This window comes from Mesoplodon bidens (assembly GCF_964165515.1).
Source record: "Mesoplodon bidens genome assembly, chromosome: 3".
NCBI lineage: Eukaryota > Metazoa > Chordata > Mammalia > Artiodactyla > Ziphiidae > Mesoplodon > Mesoplodon bidens.
Window position 1 is genome coordinate 118,260,932 of NC_138178.1, and position 16,090 is coordinate 118,277,021.

Below are 16,090 nucleotides of genomic sequence, written 5' to 3' on the forward strand. Positions count from 1 at the left end.
CAGGGTCCATCACCTCATAAAGTTTCAGGTGATTCTAAGTCCTAATGGACACTAGCTACCTTGGTATTAATTGTTGTACTTATTATTTTATCTAGTAGGTATAGAACAAAACATTCTCTTATTTTGATCTCTTTTGAAGTGACTTGTTCTCTAGAGTCTCTTCAATAAAAATATATTTACCTTATTTCCTGCTTATATAGGCATTTACATTTTATTATCTGCAGAATTTTAATTTTAGTATCAAAATTACCATATTTGAACACAGATTCAAGATGTTTTAAAATTTTAAACTTAGAAACTGTCACCAAAAATAAACTATATTTTTATAATGTTAAGTTTATCTAAAGCATAAGGTAAATTAATATTAAATATATTAATTTTGTAGATGTATATTACAGATACACTTTCAGACTAAGAAATAAAAGAGATCCAGGTAAGAAAATAATGTGCTGTACTTTGAAAATAAATGTCTTAATGTATACCACCATTTTCTAAGCTTTTATTAAAGTGTTTTTGTAAAAAAAATCCTATGACCTTATAAAATCAAAATTACAATTATTTACTAAAAATATAGTATACACTAAGCACTCTGAGATACATTAAATTAAATGCAAAGTTGGAGAGGTCATAGTTTCCACTCTCTGAAAGCTTGCAATTTGGAGCTTAAATAAAGTATTAAAATGTTAAAAGTTACCTAACGGTAAATAACCACAGTGCAAAAAAAAAAAAAAAATCACAACAACAAAACCATGTAGTGACATTACCTGTCAAAAGAATTGAATACAACATGAATGGACCCGGAAGGTATTATGCTTAGTGAAATAAGTCAGACAGAGAAAGACGAATACTGTGTTTTCTCTTATATGTGGAAACTAAAAACAAAACAAGCCAACAAATATAACAAAACAGAAACAGACTCACAGATACAGAGAACAAACTAGTGGTTATCAGAGGGAAGAGTGGTAGAGACAGGGGTGAAATAGATAAAGGGGATTAAGAGGTACAAACTACTAGGTATAAAATAAATAAGTCACGGGGATATAATGTACAGCACAGGGAGTACAGTCAATATTTTATAAAAACTTTGTATGGAGTATAATCTATAAAAATATCAAATTACAAAAAACAAGAATTGTATAGTAATCTAAATGAAGCTAAGGAAATCAGTAAACTTTGAGGAAGTGGGATTTGAGCTGAGTTTTCAAGGAAGGAAAGGTGAAGAAAAGAAGCAGAGAGCATTCTACACAGGTGGAATGATGAACAAAAAACTCAGACTTTTAAAAGAGAAAAGGACAATTTTTAATATTCCATTTTACAGAGAGAAGTTTGAGGCTCAGAAACGTTAACATTGGTAAGGTTCTGTATCTGCATGTTTGAAATGTTAAGATGTGTCCCTAAAGGCTTCAAAGATTCAAGGGCCCTCAAGTCTACAATGACAGGTTCAGAGATGTCCAGTGCAACAATTTCTACATTCAGATAGTAACACACGAATTAACTGCAACATTCATAGAAGAACTAAAGTATTCTAAATTGGCAGGGATGAGTCTCTTTTGCCATGGTCATCTACTTTTTTAAGTTCCCTAAACTTAACTGATAGCCACTGTGTTTTACACATTGTAAAGAAAGAAAGTCCAATATAGTGGAAAAAGGTAACTCAAAGTCAGAATACTGAAGTCCTGATCCACTTGGACTACATGATTTCTAAGCTCCATGAGCTCTAAAATCCTATGGCAACATAAATTTTTGCTAGGCCAGGATAAAGAGTAAAGCAGAACACTATCCTTCCAACTCTAATCCCAATGCTGTATTTAGGTTAACTTCTCTCTCAAAACTAATTAAAATCACTGGCTCTTCTAGGGCAACTTGATCTGCACATCTGACTCATTTTCTTGTAGTGGTAGAAATGGAGAGAAACACAAAGGAACATAGCTCTGAGTCCACATGGCCCCATCTGTAGGCAAGTCACCAAACAGAATGCAAGACACTCAACACCAATAATGTCAGAGTTGTTAAAGCAAGTAATTTCCTTTTCCTGACACCATCTTCATGAACCTTGTCAAAAAAGTCTCTTGCACATTTCTTAAGGTCTAAGAGGCTTTTCCAAGGAAATAGCCTCCCATATTAATACAAATCCCTTCCAGTTTTGAGCTGAGAAGAGCTCGGGGGAGAATCTCCGGGTGCAAGTATAACTGTACAAGTGATCCTTCCTACTTCCAAAACTTCACTTTCCAGAACTTTCTCACTGTGCTTTCCATGACAATTATTTTGCTAGGACCCTAAGGATACACCATTCTCCTTTTTAAATTCTGGCCCAGATTTCAATTCAAACACAGTATCTTTTCCTTATCTTCTTTTAGACATTTTAAGCTGATATTTTGAAAAGGACTTTATGTAAAAATTAAAAGAAACAATCAAAAAAATCAAAAGGCATGGCCCACTTTACAAAGTGTATATTTCCTCTCCTGAACTACTTAATTCATTCACTTATGCCTCACCTAGGCCTACTCCATTCCATACCTGTTTGAAGCACAAAATCAACACTTGAACTCTTAGGTTTAACCCTTCTTCCTATTACCCTCTTTGTCACCTTTCTTCCAAGTCACACTGTGGAGGAGGAGTGTTAGTCACTCAGACCTTCTGAGGAAATGAAGAGCTAGGGGATTTGATGTGCAGTGCAACCTTCATGTTCTACTAAGAGTGCATCCTTAACAGTGAAGGTACAGGAGCTTTAAGTCTCCATCCCTCACTCCCCAGTGGTTGGAGCTACTTCCTCAGAACTTCATTATCAGTCTTCTTGAATTTGAGCCAAAAACAAAAACAAACAAACAAGCAAACCCTCAGGAAATAACACTACAATTATACAAAATAACTTTTTAAAGTTTCATAAATTAAAAAAATTCGGGGGCGGGCTTCCCTGGTGGCGCAGTGGTTGAGAGTCCGCCTGCCGATGCAGGGGACACGGGTTCGTGCCCCTATCCCGGAAGATCCCACATGCCGCGGAGCGGCTGGGCCCGCGAGCCATGGCCGCGGAGCCTGTGTGTCCGGAGCCTGTGCTCCGCAACGGGAGAGGCCACAGCAGTGAGAGGCCCGCGTACAGCAAAAAAAAAAAAAAAAAAAAAAAAAAAAAAAAAAATTCGGGGGCTTCCCTGGTGGCGCAGTGGTTGAGAGTCCGCCTGCCGATGCAGGGGACATGGGTTCGTGCCCCGGTCCGGGAAGATCCCACATGCCGCGGAGCAGCTGGGCCCGTGAGCCATGGCTGCTGAGCCTGAGCGTCCGGAGCCTGTGCTCCGCAACGGGAGAGGCCACAACAGTGAGAGGCCCGATATAGCAAAAAAAAAAAAAAAAAAAAAAATTTGGGAGCACTCACTACTTCTTTCCCACAGCATCACACAGCAAGCAGTGCACCTCCCAGCCCCTCCTTGAGGCCCTGTAGGCTTTCTCAGTCATCATGGTCTCACTGCACAAATATAGCCAGAGGTGTTAAGTTTCTCTTAAATTTGAAACTAAAACAACATCATAGTTACAAAATCCTTCCTCCAATCTGAGGCTGGGAATGACATGTAACATTAATCTCATCTTCCCTCTAGGGCTTGCCAAAGATCAAAAAAATTTTTTGACTGTAAATGGCTCTCAGCATTGATACATCCTAAAACCATCTGTGTGCATCAGGAAAGAAAGAAAGCTCACTTGCTTCTACGAAAAAAATTCATGTTTTTCATGCTCGGGGCCTTACTCCTGAGAATCAAATTGGAAAACACCATTTCTAAAGGCACATTCAAAGACAGAGACAATCTGTGAAGGAAAAAAATAGCTCTAGAAACAGGTAAACAATTCTATACTTGGATCTTTTGAAAACAAGAAAAAAGTACTTTGCAAAGGAACAAAGTCTAAGGAACTCAGAAAAATTGAAGTCAACTGTGAACCTGATTTGCTGAGGCTCTTCCCATAAGAGGAGGCCTGTGCTTTTTTTTTTAAAGGTTGCCTTGCCCATTATATAAGAAGCAGAATTTTAGTTTTTTCTTTCATAATATACCAACAGAAACTACACTGCAAGCAAGTTCCCATTGCCTGGAGAATAAAGGCCAAACTCCTTGGTATAGTTTCAGAACCTCTTTATGACATGGCCCCAGCTTGGCTTTCTGGCCATATCTCCCCTATGATCTCATACATAGTGTTTGTTCCAGCACTACTAGTTCTTAGCAGTTTCTCACATTCTCTCAGGTCTGTGCACACACACACATCCCTGGCTATTTTTGGAACGCTCACGTCTCCCACCCCACCATCTAGCTAACTTCTATTTCTCCTTCAAGACTCAGAGTAAGTGTCACCTATTGGAAGTCTTTTCTGATTCCCATAGGATAAAGCAGATCCCTCTCTGTTTTTATCGTCCTCTGCAATCTCTATGTTAATGCCCACACAGGGTGAATTTAGGTGAGAAAGTTCTCTAATGGCACAGTGATCTTAATCCATTATCCCTCACAGACTGAATTTACAGAGAGATTTTTTAAAAAGACTATACCCGGGCTTCCCTGGTGACGCAGTGGTTGAGAGTCCGCCTGCCGATGCAGGGGACACAGGTTCGTGCCCTGGTCCAGGAAGATCCCACATGCCGCAGAGCCACTGGGCCCATGAGCCACGGCCGCTGAGCCTGTGCTCCGCAATGGGAGAGGCCACAACAGTGAGAGGCCCGCGTACCGCAAAAAAAAAAAAAAAAAGACTATATCCGCAGTAGCTGTTTTACAAATATGAATACCCAAGAATAGCTTTATAAAGAAGATATAATACCAAAGCACTAAATAACAAACTTTTATACATTTAAAATTATACTAAGGTTTATATTCTTCCATGCCTTTGAAGCAATTCTTTTTATTTATTTGTAAGTATTGATTTATAAGTACATAGAGATTTCACACTCTTGGAAACAAGAGTTCCCTGTTTAAATTTTTATAGCTTCCAGAAAATATAAGCTAACATTTAAATGAATCCAGTGGTGGATCATATTTATAAAAGCAATCTGAATCATATATATTATATATTCTTGTACATTGTATTTTCATAAATAAGGCATCTCTGTACAGTCAACTACACCTAGATAAATATCATCACAAAAAACTGTTAGAATGACTAGAGTAGACTTAAAATGAACATACTTCCTGTCCCAAGTGTGTTTTGAGCAGGGGTTGGAAGATGGAGAGGATATGCATTTTCTTTTTAATTGGGGTATAGTTGCTTTACAATGTTGTGTTAGTTTTTGCTGTACAATGAAGTGAATCAGCTGTATGTATACATATATGCCCTCCGTCTTGGACCTCTCTCCCACCCCACCCCCATGCCATCCATCTAGGGCACTGCAGAGCTCCGAGCTGAGCTTCCTGCACTATACAGCAGGTTCGGGCTAGCTATCTGTTTTACACATGGTAGTATATATATCTCAATCCCAATCTCCCAATTCATCCCACAACTCCTCCCACCCACCCTGTGTCCACATGTCCATTCTTTACATCTGCATCTCTATTCCTGCCCTGCATATAGGTTCATCTGTACCAATTTCTAGATTCCACACATATGTGTTAATATACGATATTTGTTTTTCTCTTTCTGACTTACTACACTCTACATGATAGTCTCTAAGTCCATCCACATCTCTACAAATGACCCGATTCCACTCCTTTTTATGGCTGAGTAATATTCCATTGTATATATGTACCACATCTTCTTGATCCATTCATCTGTCAATGGACATTTAGGTTGTTTCCATGTCCTGGCTATTGTAAATAGTGTGGCAAAGAACACTGGGGCGCATGTATCTTTTTGAATTATGGTTTTCTCAGGGTATACTCTGAGTAGTGGGATTGCTGGGTCATATGGCAGTTCTATTTTTACTTTTTTAAGGAACCTCCATACTGTTCTCCATAGTGACTGTATCAATTTACATTCCCACCAGCAGTGAAAGAGGGTTCCCTTTTCTCCACACCCTCTCCAGCATTTATTGTTTCTAGATTTTTTGATGGTCATTCTGACTGGTGTGAGGTGATACCTCATTGTAGTTTTGGCTTGCATTTCTCTAATAATTAGTGATGTTGAGCATCTTTTCATGTGCCTCTTGGCCATCTGTATGTCTTCTTTGGAGAAATGTCTACATAGGTCATCTGCCCATTTTTTGATTGGGTTGTTTGTTTTTTTGATATTGAGCTGCATGAGCTGCTTGTGTATTTTGGAGATTAATCCTTTGTCAGTTGCTTCATTTGCAAATATTTTCTCCCACTCTGAGGGTTGTCTTTTTGTCTTGTTTACGGTTTCCTTTGCTGTGCAAAAGTTTTTAAGTTTCATTAGGTCCCATTTGTTTATTTTTGTTTTTATTTTCATTATTCTAGGAGGTGGGTCAAAAAAGATCTTGCTGTGATTTATGTCAAAGAGTGTTCTTCCTATGTTTTCCTCTAAGAGTTTCATAGTGTCCGGTCTTACATTTAGGTCTTTAATCCACTTTGAGTTTACTTTTGTGTGTGGTGTTAGGCAGTGTTCTAATTTCATTCTTTTACATGTAGCTGCCCAGCTTTCCCAGCACCACTTACTGAAGAGGCTATCTTTTCTCCATTGTATATTCTAGCTTCCTTGGTCATAGATTAGGTGACCATAGGTGCGTGGGTTTATCTCTGGGCTTTCTATCCTGTTCCACTGATCTATATTTCTGTTTCTGTGCCAGTACCATACTGTCTTGACTACTGAGGCTTTGTAGTATAGCCTGAAGTCAGGGAGCCTGATTCCTCCAACTCTGTTTTTCTTTGTCAAGATTGCTTTGGCTATTCAGGGTCTTTTGTGTTTCCATAAAAATTGTAAATTTTTTTAATCTAATTCTGTGAAAAATGCCACTGGTAATTTGATAGGGATTGCACTGAATCTGGAGATTGCTTTGCGTAGTATGGTCAAAGATCAGTAAATAGCATAGCAAGGTCAATAAAATTAAAAGCTGGTCCTTTGAGAAAATAAACAAAATTGATAAACCTTTAGCCAGACTCGTGAAGAAAAAGAGGGAGAGGACTCAAATCAATAAAATTAGAAATGAAAAAGGAGAAGTTACATTGGACACCACAGAAATACAAAGCATCATGAGAGACTACTACAAGCGACCCTATGCCAATAAAATGGACAACCTGGAAGAAATGGACAAATTCTTAGAAAGGTATAACCTTCCAAGACTGAACCAGGAAGGAACAGAAAATACGAACAGACCAATCACAAGTAATGAAATTGAAACTGTGATTAAACATCTTCCAACAAAAAAAAGCCCAGGACTAGATGGCTTCACAGGCAAATTTTATCAAACATTTAGAGAAGAGCTAACACGCATCCTTCTCAAACTCTTCCAAAAAATTGCAGGGGAAGGAACACTCCCAAACTCATTCTACAAGGCCACCATCACCCTGATACTAAAACCAGACAAAGATACTACAAAAAAAGAAAATTACAGACCAATATCACTGATGAATATAGATACAAAAATCCTCAAAAGATTACTAGCAAACAGAATACAACAACACATTAAAAGGATCATAAACCATGATCAAGTGGGGTTTAACCCAGGAGTGCAAGGATTCTTCAATATATGCAAATCAATCAATGTGATACACCATATTAACAAATTGAAGAGTAAAAACCATATGACCATCTCAGTAGATGCAGAAAAAGCTTGTGACAAAATTCAACACTGATTTATGATAAAAACTCTCCAGAAAGTGGGCTTTACCTCAACATAATAAAGGCCATATACGACAAATCCACAGCCAACAACATTCTCAATGGCGAAAAACTGAAAGCATTTCCTCTAAGATCAGGAACAAGACAAGGATGTCCACTCTCACCACTATTATTCAACATAGTTTTGGAAGTCCTAGCCATGGAAATCAGAGAAGAAAAAGAAATAAAAGGAATCCAAACTGGAAAAGAAGAAGTAAAACTGTCACTGTTTGTAGATGACATGATACTATACGTAGAACATCCTAAAGATGCCACCAGAAAACTACTAGAGCTAATCAATGAATTTCGTAAAGTTGCAGGATACAAAATTAATGCACAGAAATCTCTTGCATTCCTATACACTAACAATGAAAGATCAGAAAGAGAAATTAAGGAAACAATCCCACTCACCACTGCAACAAAAAGAATAAAATACCTAGGAATAAACCTACTTAAGGAGGTAAAAGACCTGTACTCAGAAAACTATAAGACACTGATGAAAGAAATCAAAGATGACACAAACAGATAAAGAGATATACCATGTTCTTGGACAGCATATGTTTTGTTTCGTTTTTTTGCAGTACGCAGGCCTCTCACTGTTGTGGCCTCTCCCGTTGCGGAGCACAGGCTCCGGATGCATAGGCTCAGCGGCCATGGCTCACGGGCCCAGCCGCTCCACGGCATGTGGGATCTTCCCGGACTGGGGCACGAACCCGTGTCCCCTGCATTGGCAGGCAGACTCTCAACCACTGCGCCACCAAGGAAGCCCAGGATATGTATTTTAATGGAAGAGATTAAGTCACAAATACTGCAAGATAGTATGATCTTCTGTAGGTAAACACTGGTGAATTTTGCTTTGCTAAAATAAAGAAATGAGGGCTTCCCTGGTGGCGCAGTGGTTGGGAGTTCGCCTGCCGATGCAGGGGACACGGGTTCGTGCCCCGGTCCGGGAAGATCCCACATGCCGCGGAGCGGCTGGGTCCGTGAGCCATGGCCGCTGAGCCCGCGCGTCCGGAGACTGTGCTCCGCGGCGGGAGAAGCCGCGGCAGTGAGAGGCCCGCGTACCGCAAAAAAAAAAAAAAATAAATAAATAAATAAATAAATAAAATAAAGAAATGTGAATAGATTGTTTTGCTAAAGTAGAAATTATAAACCAATAGGTAGTAGGAGAGGGATACAAATTTTGAGTTGTTGGGGAAGTGGAGTAGTATACGGGCTTAGGGTGGAAGTGAGACAGAGATCCTAGATGACAGCTGAAGATCTTTGGAATCAGAGCAAAGGTCTATCTGACTGACTTAAGCAATTGGTAATTGCCATGCTTCTAAGATGGAAACAGACAAAAATAATTACTCTATGAGAAGCTTGAAGGGGAAGGAGACAGACTGGCAAGAGATTGTTTAGAGATAAAGCTCTAGTGTAGGAGGATGGGAAGAAGAAAGAGAAGAGCTAGAGAAATACTACAATAAGGAAAGAGTCAAGAGTCATTACATACTTACACTTCAAGAAGCTCAGGAGTCTAGTGGCCAGCAACACTAAAAATAAAGGGTAGGAGAGTACCCACAACGTGTCCAGTCAATACTGAAAACTGTCAATCCTTCTCAGATAGTATATGAATTTATCTCAGATCAAATAAACTCCAAAAGGAAATTTGGGAAGAGGGATGCAGAGGAAACATAGTTGTTATGACAGAGTGATTCTAATGATCAGCTGGAATATAAATTGACAGAAGTAACCAACCAAAAAAGTTTAAGGAGTAACAAGAGGGAAGTTTCTTTTCTAGTTACTATAGGTTTTCAAAATGCTAAAATAATAAGAAATAAAAGCAGTGTGGTATTTGTCTTAAGAATCGGTAGGCTGATGATTACATAAAAGGATAGAAAGCCTAGAAGTAATCCAAAGTATATGTAAAAATATAAAGTATATTTAAGTGACATTTCAAACTACTGAAACCAACTCAAGAAAACCGGACAATGTGAATAGACCTGTAACAAATAAAAAGATTGGATTAGTAATCAAAAAGTTACCCACATCCTCTTTTGACCATACCTTAAATTAGCCTTTAGGAATCCACTGATCTATGTTTGAGGCATAAAAGAGAAGAGAACATTTTCTGTTTCCAACGTTAATTCTCTTTTTTTTTTAAAGATCTTTTCTTGCAATTATGAAATAAATTACAGTTTGGAAAAGTGCATTAAAAAAAGAAAAACTTACCCACAAAGAAAAACTCAGGCCCAGATGGCTTTACTGCTGAATTCTATTAAACATTTAAAGAAGAATGAATACCAATTTTTCACAAACTCTTCCAAAAATTAGAAGAGGAGGGAATACTTCCCAACTCATTCTATCAGACCAGTATTACCCTGGTACCAAAACCAGACAAAGACATCATAAGGAAAAAGAACTACAGACCAATATCTTTTATAAATATGGATATAAAAACCCTCAACAAAATACTAGCAAACTGATTCTAGCAAAATATAAAAAGAATTATATACCATGATCAAGTGGAATTTATCCCTAGGGTAATTTAACATCTGAAAAGCCATTAACGTAATACCCTCTTTGGACAGAAAAAAACAAAAAAAGCATGGTCATCTCAATAGAAATAGAAAAAGAATTTGATCAACACCCTTTCATAATAGAAACACTAAACAAACTAAAAATCAAAGGGAACTTCCACAACCTGATAAAGGACAAGTACAATAACCCCAAATCTAACATAATACTTAATGGTGAAAAACTGCATGCTTTCCCTCTAAGATCAGGAATAAGATAAGGGTGTCTGCTCTTGCTACTTCCACTCAACATCATATTAGAAGTTCTAAAGAAAGCAATTAGGGAAGAAAAAGAAATAAAACTTGTCCAGATTGGAAGAGAAGAAGTAAAACCATCTCTATTCACAGATAACATAATCTTGTCTGTGGATAATCCTAAGGAATCCACCAAAAAACTATCAAAACTAATGAGTTCAGCAAGTTTACAAGATATAAAATCAATATACAAAAATCAATTATATTTCTATACACCAGCAATGAGCAATCTAAAAGTGAAATTTTTAAAACTTCATTTATAATAGCATCAAAAAAGAATAAAATGCTTAGGAATAAATTTAGCAAAGTGAAAAACTTATGCTCTGAAAACTATAAACATTATCAAAAGAAATTAAAGAAGATGAAAATCACCCCATGTTCATGAATTAGAAGACAATATTATTAAGACAGCAATATTCTTCAACTTGACCTACAGATTCAATGCAATCTTTACTAGAATTTCAGCTGATTCTAATATTCAAATGAAATTGCCAGAGAACCAGAATAGCCAAAACAAGCTTGAAAAAGAATAAAGTAGGAAGACTCACACTTCTCAATTTGAAATCTTAGTACAAAGTTACAGTAATCAAAACAGTGTGCTCTGGCATAAGGATAGACATATAGACCAATAGAATAGAATTTAGAATCCAGAAATAAATCCATATGTCTATAGTCAACTGATTTTCAACAAAGGTACCAAAATCATTCAATGGAAAAAAAAAGTCTTTTCAACAAATGGTTTTGGAACAACTGGATAGCCACATGCAACAGAATACGGTTGGATCCTTACCTCATACCACTTCCAGAAATTAACTCAAGATGGATCAAAGACCTAAATTTAAGCACTAAAACTATTAGAAGAAAACACAGGCGGGTAAAGCTTCATCACCTTGGATTTGACAATGGTTTCTTAGATATGACACCAAAAGCACAAGCAATAAAAGAACAAATAGGTAAGTTGAATTTCATCAAAATTTTAAAAACTTCTGTGCATCAAAGGATACTACTAAGAAAGTAAAAAGACATCCATAGAATGGGAGGAAATTTTTTCAAAACATATATGGAATAAGGGTTTAGTAGCCAGAATACATAAAGAGCTCTTGTAACTCAACAAACAACCTGATTAAAACATGGGTAAGGCACTTAAATGACATTTTTCCAAAAATGATAAGCTAATGACCAACAAGCATATGAAAAGATGCTCAACATCATTACTAATTAGGAAAATGTTAATCAAAACCACAATGAGATACCATTTCACACCCACTAGGATGGCTATATTTTTGAAACATGGAAAATAATAAAGTATTTACAAGAATATGGAGAAACTGGAACACCTGTACGTTGCAGGTGTGAATGTAAAATGATGCAGCCAGTATGGAAACCAGTTTGGCAATTCCTAAAAAGTTAAACATAGAATTACCATACAATCCAGCAATTCCACTCATAGACATATGCTATAAATAATTAAAAGTAGGTATTCAACTATGTGTGCATGAATGTTCACTGTAGCACTATTCACAACAGCTAAAAGAAGCAACCCAAATGTCATCTGTCAACAGATGACTGGATTACCAAAAGTTGATATATCCATACAATAGAATATTATTTGGCTATAAAAAAAAGAATGAAGTACTGATATATGCAAGAACATGCATGAACCTTGAAAACATTATGCTAAGTGAAAGAAGTCAGTCACAAAAGCTTAAATATTATATGATTCTACTTATATAAAATGTCCAGGGACTTCCCTGGTGGTCCAGTGGTTAAGACTCTGTGCTTCCAATGCAGCAGGCACAGGTTCGATCCCTGGTCGGGGAAACAAGATCCCACATGCTGCACAGCAAGGCCAAAAAAGAAAAAAAATGTCCGGAATAGGTAAATCTATAGAGACGGAAAGTGCATTAGTGGTTGCTTAGTGCCAGGGCATTAGGCTGTAAGGGAAGTAGGGGATGAAAGGGTGATAAATAGTTTCTTGTTACAGTGATAAAAATATTCTAAAATTAATTGTGGTGATGGTTGCACATATCTGTGACTATATTTAAAATCATTGAACTGTATGATTTAAATTGAACTGTATGACTTAAATTGGTTAATTATATAGTATGTGAATTATATTTCAATAAACCTGTTTAAGAAAAATACAAAGAGAGAGAGAGAACTGGAGGAATATACATCAAAATGTTAATGATAGTGAGATTGTGAGCATGGCCAGTGGCTCACCTTAAGAGTTTAAGCAAACTTCACATTCTCAGGACAATTGTTGATACAAGTGAGTGCTTAATAAATACTGGTTGCTATTAAAAAATTATATATATATATATATATATATATATATATATATATATATATATATATATATATACAAACTTCAAAGAAAAAAAACAACTAAAAATCACTCCAGGCCAAAATGTAGTAAAAGGGACCAAATTCACCCTCCTGCTTGAAGCAGCAAAAGGAAAGAAAAGAAAAGAAAAGAAAAGAAAACAACAAAAACATGTTTAAAAAAAAAAACAACATTTTTGAGGCACTGGACGTCAGATAACAAAGGACAGTGATCCCTAAGAGACAGGAAACAAACAAGGTGAACTCACACATTGCACCAGTTTACTGTCTTGAGTTTCCAACAGTGCAGCAGGGAGGGGGAAATCAAGAGATGCCAGCAGACTCTCTTGAGTTGAGAGGATCAAAGCAGCTAGAAATCTCAGGATAGAGTACCAGAGAGGAGAAAACTTCATAGAAAGGGAAGTCCAGAGAAATGCAGATAGTTGCTCCCAAGTGTTCAGCTGATTACTGATCAACACATGTTCTTAAGGAAAGTACTCAAGGCCACAGAAAGAACTACTCCAAAAAATTAGAAGTAACAATGCCTGGTTTCCACACAGGTCTGGGACTAGTGCCTGTTCCCACCAACCAGACTGGGGAACCTTATGATTCACAGGGCATTTGGGAGAGAACATAGAAGGGTCTTACCTCAATATTGGGTGATAATTAGCCCTAGACTGAGCACTGCTGTGGTCACACCTAACAAGTCTTAAAAGTAACAACATCCACAGTATATAAAGAATCATGTATTCTCAAAACTCAATAAGAGAACAAACAATCCAATTAAAAATAGGAAAAAAAATCTGAACAGACACTTCAAGAAAGAAGATATACAGAGGCCAAATAAGCACATGAAAAGATATTCAATATCATATATCAATAGGGAAATGCAAATCAAAACCACCATGTGATACCACCTCACATCCACTAGGATGGCTAAAATGTAAACGACTGACCATACCAGTTGTTGGTGAGGATGTGGAAGAACTGGAACTCTCATCACTACTGGTGGGGATGTAAAATGGTACAATCACTTTGGAAAAGGGTTTTGTGGTTTCTTAATAGACATCTGCCATATGAGCTAGCCATTCCCATCTACATATTTACCTAGGAGAAAGCATATGTCCATACAAAGACATACAGGAATATTCATAGCAGCTTGTTACAGATAAAAACTGGAAACAATGCAGATATCTATCAACAAGGTGAATAAACTGTGACATTTTTACAATGTAATAATATTCAGCAATATAAATAATTAAACTACTGACACATGCAAAAATACAAATGAATCTGAAAATAATTATGCTGAGTAACAGAATTGCCAGACCAAAAAAAAAGTGCACATACTGTATGATCTCATTTATTATAAAATTCTATAAAATGCTAACTAAACTATAGCAATAGAAAGCAGATCAATGGTTGCCTGGATATGGGGCAGGAGAAGGACGAGGAGGAGAGAAAGAGAGGGACTATACAAAAGGCATGAGGAAATCTATGGTGATGATTTCACAGATGCATACAAATGTCAGAATTTTTCCAACTGTACACTTTATTTGAAAAACAAAAGTTCATGCCATGACAAAGTTTATGATTTCCTGTTATACAATGAAATTCATATTTTATACCATACATTTTACCTACTTTTTTCCTAAATGAGAAATAACTTATAAAAAGAAAATCATGACAACTTATAACAAAAGAAACCTTAGAGATTATTTAATATATTTCCCTCTTTTTCAGAAGAGGAAATTGGCCTCCAGAGAGGTAGATCTGCCCAAGGTCACATCATTGGTAATGACTAGGAAAGGGCTGCTGGCAGTACTCTTTTTATACTACATGGTTCTTTGAGTGTTTCAGACCTTAAAAATAAAATGTTCTCTGTGAACATACAGACTATATATATTATTACAACTATTCCTGCAGCTCATTCTAAGTTTTCATTTGGTAGGTAAGAATATTTGTAAGTATATAAGGTTTATCTGAATTATTTGCATACCGTAACAGTATTTACTCAGAGACTTCAAGTTTTTAAATGAAATACATTTTTCATATGAATGAGTTTGACATATCTGTCTGGTAACAGGAAGCTTATAAAATAGGTCTCATAATATTTGAATTTCCTTCTTACTACAGTTTATGTAAAAAACTCTAGACCATATCTTTGGACTGGGTATATACTTAAGTATTTATATAGAATGTATATTCAAAACAGAATCTAGGTTTATTGTGGACTGTAGCCAGTTGAACTAAAAGTAATTTAGTGCCAGTAATATGAAAATGTATCAAGATTGCAAATAGTCTCCAAAAGCAAGGTAAGGTCTTTTGAAACAATGCTTCACTATAGAAATCCAATAACCAGGATTTTCTTTGGAACACTAGCAATCATATCATAGCAATATGGGAGCAATTATCATAGCAATGTGGGAGACACATTCAGAGATCTGTTTTTATATAATTTTTTTTTGTTGTGCCACATGGCATGCGGGATCTTAGTTTCCCAACCAGGGATAGAACCCGTGCCCCCTGCATTGGAAGCGTGGAGCCACTGGACCACCAGGGAAGTCCTGGAGATCTATTTTTAAATAATAGGCAAGAGGACTTACGTTTTCTGCTGTAATTGGTAAATATTACAAATCTACACACTACTGAATTTTTCACTCCCCATCTCCACCTCCTTTTGTTCTCTCATTTTTCCAAAAAAACAAAACAAAGAAACAAACAAAAGCAAAACAGCATAAAATAGTCTCTCCATGTTTCCTCAATGCCCCCTTTGCTGGGTGACATATATTCTAGCAGGACAGCAGAGACAAGACTCTGACTTGAAAAACTGAAAGGCTCCATATTTATGAGCCAATCTATGGCTTACCCAAACTCAACGGTTTTAGTGGAAAAATATTCAATAAATATGTATATTTTAGACATACTTGCAAATTCTAGGTACCTCAGAATTCATTCATAAAATATTCTGAAACATTTCCCAAATGTGCTGTGCTAAGCAAACATTAAGTAACAATAATCCTTTTGCTCACCCCTTAGGCAGACATTTTCAGACATTAAAAGAGAATTGAAGGGCTTCCCTGGTGGCGCAGTGGTTGAGAATCTGCCTGCCAATGCAGGGGACACAGGTTCAAGTCCTGGTCTGGGAGGATCCCACATGCCGCGGAGCAACTAGGCCCGTGAGCCACAACTACTGAGCCTGTGCTCCGCAACAAGAGAGG